Raw genomic sequence first — 9833 nt, 5'->3', positions numbered from 1 at the left:
TTAATAGTACTCGCAATTTAATTTTAAAAAATGAAAGTTTCTTCGTTTTGCATAATACTTGACTTATTTTTTAAATTCTTGCTTCTAATTGTATTATAAAGACATAAAATGCCTATTTAGAAATAATTGCGGAAGTTTTTATAGCACATTTAAGAGTAAAGGTAGCAAAATAATAAATAAATACAATAAAGCAGTGGCGTAGCTAGACCCGACTTTCGGGGGGGGGGTTACTTCTTATATATATATATATATATATATATATATATATATATATATATATATATATATATATATATATATATATATATATATATATATATATATATATATATATATGCATATATATATATATATATACATATATATATATACATATATACATATATATATATACCCCAGTAGCACAACAATTTTGGCCAATATCGGTCGAGTATTGGCCAAACCTGGCGTGCGTCGCCGTATGTCGGACGATTTTACCCGATTTTGGCCAATACTGGGCAGTATTGGCATCCCGATACTGAAAAAGTGAAAAGGCTTTATAAAACGTTTTTTAAAAGGAAATTTTGTGTTTAACATAAAGGTGGAACTGTTCTAAGACTTTTTCCAGTAGATTTGGTATTTGAAACCCCTGATTAAAGAAACTGACAGATCTCGCTATTGGCCAATCTAGTCCAATACTGTATAGGCTTGGCCAATTGATACTGGTCAAATCAGAAAAACTTAATCAACGGTTACTTTTCAGAACATTTCGTAATTTCCTCCCAAAAGAATAACATGAATAACAGACATTTTGACGAAATTTAGCACTGCAAAAATATGTTTGGAAATTTACGCTCCCTGTCTAATGTCCAATGCTGTCCGATACTCAGCAACATTGGCCACCTCAATTATTAAAGTGCATTCAAAACAGTTTTCTTGCAAAGCATTTTGAAATTTAATGCGTGGGTACAATTGGGAGAAGTTATTTTCCAATAATTTCGGAACCTATCATCCACGATAAAGTAATCTACGGTTTTCGTTTCATCCAACATTTGCCGATCTAATCCGATTCTATGCAGTATTGGCATTCTGAATTAAAATATTACTTTTAAAATAGTTTTTTTAGTGAATATTTTGTTCTGTAATGTGTTGATAATACTGGGAAAAATTATACTGAAATAATTTGGGAATCTATTATCCACAAAAACGAAACGTAAGGAGGTTCGGTTCTGCCGACATAGGCCGATCGCATCCGATGCTGCGCTGTATTGGTATTCTGAATTAGAAAATTACTTTTAAAACTTATTTTTTGCAAGACATTATAAATTTTTATACATAGGTACAAAGAAAAAAAGTCATTTTACAATAATTTATCGATCTATAATACACGATACCGAAATGTACAGCGTTTATCTTCTGCCGACATTAGCCGATCGCATCCGATACTGTGCTGTATTGACAGTCTGAATTAGAAAATTACTTTTAAAACATATTTGTTGAAAGGCATTTTGAATTTTAATGTGTAGGTTCAAACAAAAAAACTCATTTTACAATAATTTATCGACTTATATAATCCACGATACAATGTACGGCGTTCACTTCTGTCGACATTGGCCGATCGCATCCAATACTATGCTGTATTGACATTCTGAATTAGAAAATTACTTTTAAAACATACTTTTTCCAAGACATTTTGAATTTTAATACGTAGGTACAATAAAAAAAAAGTCATTTTACAATAATTTATGGATTTATAATACACGATACTGAAATGTTCGGCGTTTTTATCTTCTGCCGACATTAACCGATCGCATCCGATACTGTGCTGTATTGGTATTCTGAATTAGAGAATTACATTCAAAATAGTTTTCCTATTGGATGTTTGCTGCTTCTAATAAGCGGATAAAATTGATAAAAATTATTCTGAAATAATTTAGGGATCTATTGTCCCCCGATAAAGAAATGTATGGAATTTCGCTTTTGCCGACATTAGCCAATTCCATTCGATATTGTTCTGTACAGCCAGCGCTCTCTGATGATGCATGCGCAGAGCCGGGAGTTCTCTCGCTCCGCTCCGTCGAAGGACGCCATCGCTGTATTTGCTTAGTTAACTCGTTCTGTGGGTAAGTTTGAAATCGTTTTGTATATTGAATACAATTGCAAATTTCTTTAAAGTAGAATTTGAAATGTGTTATACTTTTTGCATTCACTCTTTGTTCAATACATATAGTGTTCTGAATACCCGAAAAACCTTCCAAATTTGCTTGTGCTGTGTTTGTTTTATGATGTCAATAGCGTGGGGGGGGGGCATTTCAATTAACTTTTTAGCATGTGCTATCTTTTATTATAAGTCGTTCCTTTTCACGTTTTGAGAATCGAGCTATATATTAACGTTATCGCTAACACTTAGAAAAAAAAAAAGGACGCCCGAAGTTTTGCTTCGTTTTATATTTTCTTATCTTGCAGAGAATTCATATTAGTACAGGAAAATTGCATTTTAGCTGTTTTCAGGTATCGAGCAAGATAAAAACATATAAAATATTCTTTTTTTCCCTTGAAAATTCTTCCCGTGCTCTTGAAGAAATAAGTTAGAATATAGTTAGAATAATTGTCATTTACTGTCAAGTATAACGCTTTTTTGGTAGGCAATATAAGTATTTAATTTATGTCAACAACCAGTTAATATATTTAACAATTCAGTTTTGAATCAGATATGTACAATTTCTGAACATTTTGAGGCTGCGAGGAAAAAAAGATGGAAACTTTGATTCTTTACAAACATTTTTTTTTTAAACTGATGTTTTGATGAAAATAATTTCATGAATTCACAAATATTTTCAATAGTTCAAGTGCATATAACATATTTTTTTTCAGGGAAATCCAAACTCAGGAAATGGATAGGTACCGTGGCAAAAGAGGGTTGTAGTAAGTTTATGCTCTCTGACGCTGTTTTTTTTTTTTTTTTTTTTTTTTTTTTCTGGTGCACTTAACAGTAGTTGGCACTTGATATCAGTTTAAGAAAGTAAAGGTATTGAGTTATTAAAGTAAGCAAAAATAGTATCTTTATCTCTGTTGTGCTGTGTATTTTCTCTATTGCGATTCCAGCGGTTGTATACTAAATTGTTCAAAGTTGTATGTAATATTAAATATTTATTTGCAATTAGATATATTTGTGATTCGCGCTTATCCAAGTTATTTGAAATAATTGCAATATAATGGCTGGAAGTGAAAAGATATTTAATTCTATAATAATTGCTTAAAATTGTATCTGTAAAAATTATAACCACGAAAGATTACATAATCTAAAAGGTTACTTATTACATCATCCTATTTGCTGGAGTAGTAATTGCTTGAAATAAACCGCCAGCTCAGTCAATTCCAGCCGATGACTGCAGTTTCGTGCTTATTAGCACACATCAGCCCGGCATAGGACAAACTGAGCTGGAAGCGGTAACTTACTGAATAGTAATTGCTTGTTAGTATTTTAAATAAAAAGCATATATGCCTTCAAGATTTTGATGCATAGAAAAATGCTCAACTAACTACATAGATTTGAGGAAAAAAAGAAATCTCTTCAACTAACAAAATCTCTATAATAGCATATTATAGTATATGTTGTTATTATATTTTCTTATTTTCAAAAACAAAATTTGAAATGTTTTAATATTTGCTATTTTATATCTAAATGTGAAAAAGATAATTTATAATTATGAAGAGTATTTTGATATTATGGCAAATATGAGTTTAATGTGAACTTCTCATTAATATCTTTCAGTAATTTGATTTGTTTGCATCTGTTAAAAAATTTGACTCTTTCGATTACATAATTTTTAATTTTGTCTCAAGAATTATAGTTCAAGGTTAGGAACTTAACTTTAATAAAAGTTTAAACAGTTGTACAAGACTTTCAGTTGTATGTTGCCATGGTTCACTGATATAGGTATATCTATATATGATATTTTTCATATTTATTTTTGGAACTAGGATAGAATGCACTGTAATTTGGTAAAAAATAAAATGCATCCTTGAAACATAGTAGTAATGTTTATTATTTAGGTTTGTTTAATTACTGCCTTTTTTAATATCTATGTGATTTTCCCTGCCAGAGGTTCAAGTTGTGCCGCCCTTATGACCTCTTGATCTTTTCAGCAGGGAATCCTCTCTCATCAGGCTCTAGAGATGAATGATACCTGTTTGCGCACACAACAGAGGATCTTCGACCGTCTGGCTTTGAACCCGCAACCCTTTTGTCCACTTCACTGATTTATGATTTGGTAAGTTTGCTCAATAATGAAGTCAATTATAAAAAGTTTTTGTACCGCGATTTTTTTAATTTTCTGTCGGAGCAGTGATAAAAACTTTCCAATTGGGAAAACATAAAATTAGAGCAATGGCTAAAATGTACACATATTGTTAAAAAATAGACTCTTGTCCAACATTTTTTGCAAATTTACTTCTTGGTTGGCAATAATAAATTAAAATAGCTTTCTAGTTTTTTAAAATAGAAAACATTTATCTGTTTTTGGAAATGTTAAAGCATTTCCATGTAACATAGTAAATTTATCTATGTTTAGAAAAATTATTAAGCTGAAACAAATCATCTGAATTGATAATTTCTTTCCTGATACATGATTTGATAGGTGATCAATCATAGATCAAGAATCTTGTATTTGGGTCATTCCAAAGTTAATGCAACATTTAATGTCGAAGACTTTTAAGTTGTAGGGTAGTTTCTCAAAAGGTGGGAACAAAAACTTTACTTTTGAGCCATTTTTAAAATTTTAGAATTTGAAATCAATTTTGCTTTTATTGCATGGCATGTATACCTAGAACATCATACACAAACATAAAAAGACAGCAGGTATTTATGCAATTTAATAAATAGCAAATTTAATGATCGGTCTGTAGGTAACAGATTTTGGACATACAGTTGTCTGGTAGGTAACAGATTTTTATCTATTTTTAAATTCTGCAATGAAAAATAGAGGATTTATGAAGTACATGAGTGACCTTATATACTGGTCTTAAAATAATAAAATTTTGTTATGGTTTTGTAGAATCCAAAAAAAAAAATCATCCATTTTGCCAGCGCAGGTGATCAAGTCGCCAAAACCGGCGCTGTTGGCGAAAACCTGAATACCTCTCTGGTAACCCTTTGCATATCGTACGCTGTGAGTTGTCGCCAATTGGGGTTTTCTTGGCAATTTTTGCTGCTTTTGTTTACTATTCGTTACTTCATAACTTGAGTTTCTACTGTTATTTAAGTAATGTTTAATGCATAACTTATTAATTGTGCAAAATAGCAATGTATTAAAGAAATTAACATTATAATAGCCTTTAGTTAGTAAGGTTACAAGACAGAAGATCATATTATAATATTGAATATATGGACAGAATTATCGGTGTCTAGATCGTAACGCAATTTGGACATCTCACATATATGTTTAAGAAAAATGATTTTGCTTCAAAGATACTGCATAAAAACATATGAAAACACTTTAAAATGATTAACAATTGATTTTGAGGATCGAAAAATACCTTTAAAACATATAAATCATATATTTAGTACTCAAATAATAGCATTGTCAAAATTGTAACTTTTGGACATACATGAAACTTCCAACTTCCTTCTTTTTTTAAAATTTTTTACACAATAAATAATCTGTCTTTAATTTTTCAATTTGTAGGAAATATTATCAAAAAAATATTCAGTTTGAGATTTATACCCTTAATTTTGTTTTGAAATGGTTGGAAATAATTTAAAAAAAATTTTTTTGATGGTACATTTGCTCAGTTAACGTTTTGAAAGTCCAAAATTGTGCCTTTTAGCAAAGAAAATATATTTTTAAGGGTATTTGAAGAGCATTTTTTCCATAATTTTTAATATATTTAACAATTATTTCCATTTATCATTAACATTCCATAATTTTATTTTTCCATAATTCTTGCCTCTATACAGTATTATTATTTAACTCAAAAATTTTTGAGTCAATTAAAATGAAAGTTTTGTGTTGAAGCTTCAAAGTTGAGGTCTGTGTTTGCTCCCACCTTTTGAGAACTGCCCTGTAACCTTTTCCCAAATTTTAAACCAAAGTTAAATGTAAACATTAAAAATGATAGGCCTGACATATTTTTCATTGATACATTACTAAAATTAAGTACATTTTTTACTTTTTGAATGGGGTTATTGAAATTGTGTCCTATAAAAAAAAACCATGTCCCAACAGCACTTTATTTTTAAACCTTATTTTTTTTCATGCTATTAATTTTTTTTAAATATGTTTCTTTTTCATTACAACATTCATTACAACAACTCATTATTAACATATTATACTAACATGTTTTTAAAATAAAATTTCAAATTTATTTTTATTTTATGGTAGAAAATCTTGTCTTCCGATATTTGTCTCCTGTGATACTGCCTCCTTACTTCTTTAATTATTATAATAAGAATGTGTTACTTAAATATTGTCAACGATAGATATGTACTTCTACAAGCTATTAATGTAAAGTAGCCATTTTTTTTCACATGTGCTATTTTGAAGAGTTCCAGGTGAAGAAAAAAGAACTTTAGACATAGGTGTCTTTTTTATGTGTCCCCTGTGTTACTATTAAATTATAGAAAGGTTTCATTATTTTATTGTTTAACCCATGTTAAAACTTTCAGGTTGAGTTTAACGGAAAAAAAATCATATACTTTTGCAGTATTTCCATTAATACAAGGGGAATTTTTAATACCATTTTGTCCCCTGTGTTACCTGGATGTTGGTAACACAGGAGACAACAAAGTAACATAGGGGACTTAATTGTTTCTAAGCTTGCTATGTAGTTAAATTTTAAAAGAAAAAACATATTTAGGTTGAAAGAATATGCAGTATTTTAAATTATATGAAAAATATGTCTGTTTAATATAATTAAGTTAAGAAATTGCAAATGTTTCTTTGGTTACAACCAAATTTTATCACAGATAGATAAACAAAACAAAGGAGGACTAAAAGGCACATTTTTCTTCTCTTAAATTCTATTTAGATTTCTGTTGTAAGAATTTTTATCTCTTTTGGAGTTATCATTATATAAGTTCAGTTTTGGTACTTGGAAAATATTTTTAATGAAAAAGAGCACTAGGTTTTTTTTTTTTTTTAATTTTAAGAAGGGTGTAGTGTTTAAAATAAGAAACAGGTTTTTACCTTAATGTTACTTTCTTAAAGACCTGCTTAACCTACAACAATGAGATTTTTAGTAAATTTGCCCTCTCTTTGTTGCAGAGTGCCAAGTATTTTCCTTTTTTCAAATCTGCATATTTTATATTTAATGTTAATTAGTAATGAATTGACTTTATATATGTATATATATATTCATTTCTAGTTCATATTAATTTTTTTTCCCTGGTTATTGTCAATTTTAAACAAGTTTGTAATCGTAAGGCTGATGCATATGGTCACAAGAATTATGAATTAAAATCAACAAGTTTTAAATTTAACATCTGAATATTTTCCTTTACATTAAAATTACTTTGACAGTCTGAATTAATTTTGTACTGTGTACAAATTATAACTTTCAATGTATTTAAAAAAGTATGTTTGTTTATCAATTATTGAACATTTAAATTTGTTTTCTATTTCGAAATTATTTTCTACATCTGATGACTTTAAAACTTATTTTCTGCATCGATTTATTTCTGCATCTGGCAACTATTTTGAAGGCTTTTATATCATAGACTACTAGAAGCAATTATTTCAATAGCTGAAGTCAGTAGTAGCCCTGAGGAGATTTTGTTTTCATGAAAAATAGTGTTTATTGTAAAACTAGTACCAGATTGTCTTAGTAAATTCAACAATAGTGCACGATTAAGAACTTTTGATTGTGAAGTATCTTTATTTGAATGATAAAGAAAATAGATGACTTGCTTTAATACTCATTGTATTTTGAACTTATTCAAGCCTAGAAATATATCTTTCTATTCTAAATATTATTTAGAACATAAAAAAAATATTTCTATAAAATAATAATACAATTATTTTTAAAAATTAGAAGAATTAGCATCTAAAGCCTCTAGGATTTCTTTTCCTTTTTGCTTGCAAAATACAACAATTAGAATTGTGAGCAAAAATGAGAAGTTTTATGGAATCTGATCTTAATTTAAGAAATGTATTGATCCTCAAAAATCCATACTCTGAACAGTAGTTTGATAGATCATTTTTGAAAGTAATATAATTAACAATTTATGCAGAATAAAGTATTTAATGATAAAATAGATTTTTTCTATTTAATTCAATCTAAATTTAATGGTGGTAAGCTAAATCTAAAATAAAAATTTCTTCAAAGTGATTTTCTTATACATTTAATCTGTATTGAATTTCTATCACCTGTAAATATTCTGCTGTAATTACTTACCACCTTAGGATTGTACTACATAAATTTGTTTGATATTGAACCTATAAGTCTTCTCTCTTTTTATCTAATTGGTAGCAAATTGCTAACTCTACCGTTTCTACAGTAATAAAATTAGCAGTATATGTTGAAGCTAAGAACTCTGGGGAGAGTTTGACCTTCAAACCATTCTTATTGCACCACTACTTATGTCAGATTGTTTAAGATCTGACACCGTTATTTCATTTTATATGGATGAGTTTTGATTTATGCAGATGCAGCATTAAAATGCATCAAGTTTTTCAAAATTTTCATATTTCAAACTTCTAAGATTGTAGATAACAAATGATTTGGCATGCTTATAAGGGAGCTTGAGCCATTGGAGACATTTTTAGAGCTCTTTTCAGAAGTAATGTTATTAAACTCACACAATTCATAGCTCACTTGAAAAAAAGCTTTTAGAAGTGACAAATAAGAACAAAACCAACAACAATACCAACATTGATGATACTCGACCGAAAGCTTCCACATTTAAATTTTGAGCCATATTTTGACAGTGGATCTTTCTGATTTGTGTTTATAAAGGAAGATCCCATCATGGAAATGATGCGAGTGACCATGGATGTGCTCATGCTCCACAAAGGAAAAGCCCTGCATAGAAAAATGACTGCCAAAGGAATATCATAAACATCTCTTATTCATATTCCCTAAGTTAATTCATATTTTCTTCATATCCATTGTGTATTTGTATTGGAATTAGTACATATTTTTTATCAATGGAACATAACCTAACCTATTTTAACATTACTGTTAAGTCTTCATTTACACAGCGTTTCTGTGGAATGTAACCCCTGTAAAAAACGAGAGTCCATTGTATGTAGTTTACAATTTACATGTTGGTTATAAGTAGTAATCCTTACTATGTGTTTGCTTTGCACATTGCAGAGTTTTAAAAAAAGTGTAATTATATTTTAAGTGACTGCTTTTTTTCTCTCTCTCTCTTTAGCAAGTGTAAAAATTAAGTGGGATGCTGCGAATACAAATGCTATCAGCCGCAGAATCGGCAGATACTTGCTGGAGCTGTAGACTGGGATCATCGGTCTCACAGTATCAAATAAAGGACACTGAATGGTCGAAACGAAGACAAAAAAGTTGATAATATGAAAACACAATATATATTTATGTTTTAATGAAACATATTTGTTATAAATAATATGTATGTTTTTTACATATTACCTAGTTGATAATATGTAAAAAAAAATGAATAAAAATGTTTTCCCCAATGAACTTGTAAATATATAAATTGTTCCTTTAAGAAAAAAAATAAGGATTTTGATTATATCATTTATATGAACGAATGAGCGAACAAAAACATTTATGATGGAAATACAGTCAGTGGGAAGAACTATCATGCTTAAATCTGATCCTTACTCTTAACAATAATGAATCTTAATTTCCCACAATCTTAACATTTGGCATAAAAA

At 29.0% G+C, this 9833-nt stretch overlaps 1 long non-coding RNA gene across 1 annotated transcript; it reads left to right on the top strand.

Moving 5' to 3' along the window:
- The first annotated feature begins 2063 nt into the window (after positions 1-2063).
- On the top strand, positions 2064-9554 carry LOC129219354 (uncharacterized). The gene is made up of 3 exons (XR_008580403.1): positions 2064-2102; positions 4129-4253; positions 9356-9554. It is a non-coding gene; the product is annotated as an uncharacterized LOC129219354 (long non-coding RNA).
- Positions 9555-9833: the final 279 nt, after the last annotated feature.

Source organism: Uloborus diversus, chromosome 3 (genome assembly GCF_026930045.1).
Source record: "Uloborus diversus isolate 005 chromosome 3, Udiv.v.3.1, whole genome shotgun sequence".
Taxonomy (NCBI): Eukaryota; Metazoa; Arthropoda; class Arachnida; order Araneae; family Uloboridae; genus Uloborus; species Uloborus diversus.
This window is presented reverse-complemented; position numbering and strand designations above follow the sequence as displayed.